The sequence below is a fragment of the Microcebus murinus genome, chromosome X, assembly GCF_040939455.1.
Source record: "Microcebus murinus isolate Inina chromosome X, M.murinus_Inina_mat1.0, whole genome shotgun sequence".
Classification (NCBI taxonomy): Eukaryota; Metazoa; Chordata; class Mammalia; order Primates; family Cheirogaleidae; genus Microcebus; species Microcebus murinus.
The window spans coordinates 28,452,387-28,453,603 of NC_134136.1; the positions used below are offsets into that span (position 1 = coordinate 28,452,387).

The window sequence follows — 1,217 nt, forward strand, 5'->3', positions numbered from 1 at the left end:
GATTGCCTTTAGGACTGGAGTTAAAAGAATATGCTATGTCATAACTCAATCTCTAAGTCAGATTGACTGAGTTTGAATTCAGGCTGTGCTATTTACAAGTTGTATGACCTTAGAAAAAGTTACCTTTATATGCCTGAGTTTTTTTTACATTTTAAAAATTGAGATGATAAATTATTCTACTTCACATAGTTGCTGTGAAAATAAAATGAAATATTTCATGTAATATGCTTAACATAGATCCTAGCATAGAGTAAGTTCTCAATTAGACATTAGTGTTTTTGTGCTTCTTTTGATATCTCATAGTGCCTAGCATTGTGTTGATTGTATAATAAATGCTTTTTAAAAACCCTTTTGAACTGAATTATAACTTGAACTGAATTATTAAACAAAATTAAATTTCTTCAGGGTAAATTTTTGTTAAAAGTTTAAACCTGTTTTTCTCAGTTATCTATTGTTACGTAGATGCTTCATCTACCCAGCAATCTGGATATTGTAATATAGCCACAATTGGTGATATTGTTCCATTTTTCAGGTGTTTGGCACGATGTGAGCACAATCACAATCTCTTGGGATTAAATTCATGCTTTATTTTCATTGTAGAATCATATAATACAGAAGAAGAAATATTCAAACAACCTTTGACTGTAAATTGGAATTGCTTGTATGTTCAGTTTAGTTCAGATAAAGCAGAAATAACAAAAAAAAAAACCCTGAGACCTCATAAATTTTGCTTATTAGAAAGCAGATATTTATTAAAATCTTTTTATTTTCTTGAGGGTGCTTGATTTTAAAAGACAATACTAAATGCTAAACTGAAAAAAAATCTCCATGTATATCATGTGAATTATTAAGAACAATGTAATGTCAGATAATTTCATCAAAAGATTTTTAAAACTAAGATTCTTTTGTAGTTCATAAGTATCATAATTAGGTGTTCAGGTGCATGTGTGAGATGTGCTTTCCTCAAACTTCATTACAACGTCAGCACATTACCTGTCTGACATAAAAAAAATACATAAAACTAAGAAATGTTGACTTTACTATTTGTAAAACTTATGCCATCATTTTAAATCACTTCAAATAAAATGTTGTTGCAAAAACGCCAAGTAGTTGCCTCAGATTCTCACACTCAATGGTAATGTTTTATCTCCATTCCATCCCAATGCAATATAAGAGTGCAGTTTTAGGAATGGGTCTTATAGCAGGAATTTAAGATA

At 29.5% G+C, this 1,217-nt stretch overlaps 1 non-coding gene across 1 annotated transcript; it reads left to right on the forward strand.

Moving 5' to 3' along the window:
• Positions 1 to 899: 899 nt before the first annotated feature.
• Positions 900 to 1,003, forward strand: LOC142866148 (small nucleolar RNA U13). The gene has a single exon (XR_012916208.1). It is a non-coding gene; the product is annotated as a small nucleolar RNA U13 (small nucleolar RNA).
• Positions 1,004 to 1,217: the final 214 nt, after the last annotated feature.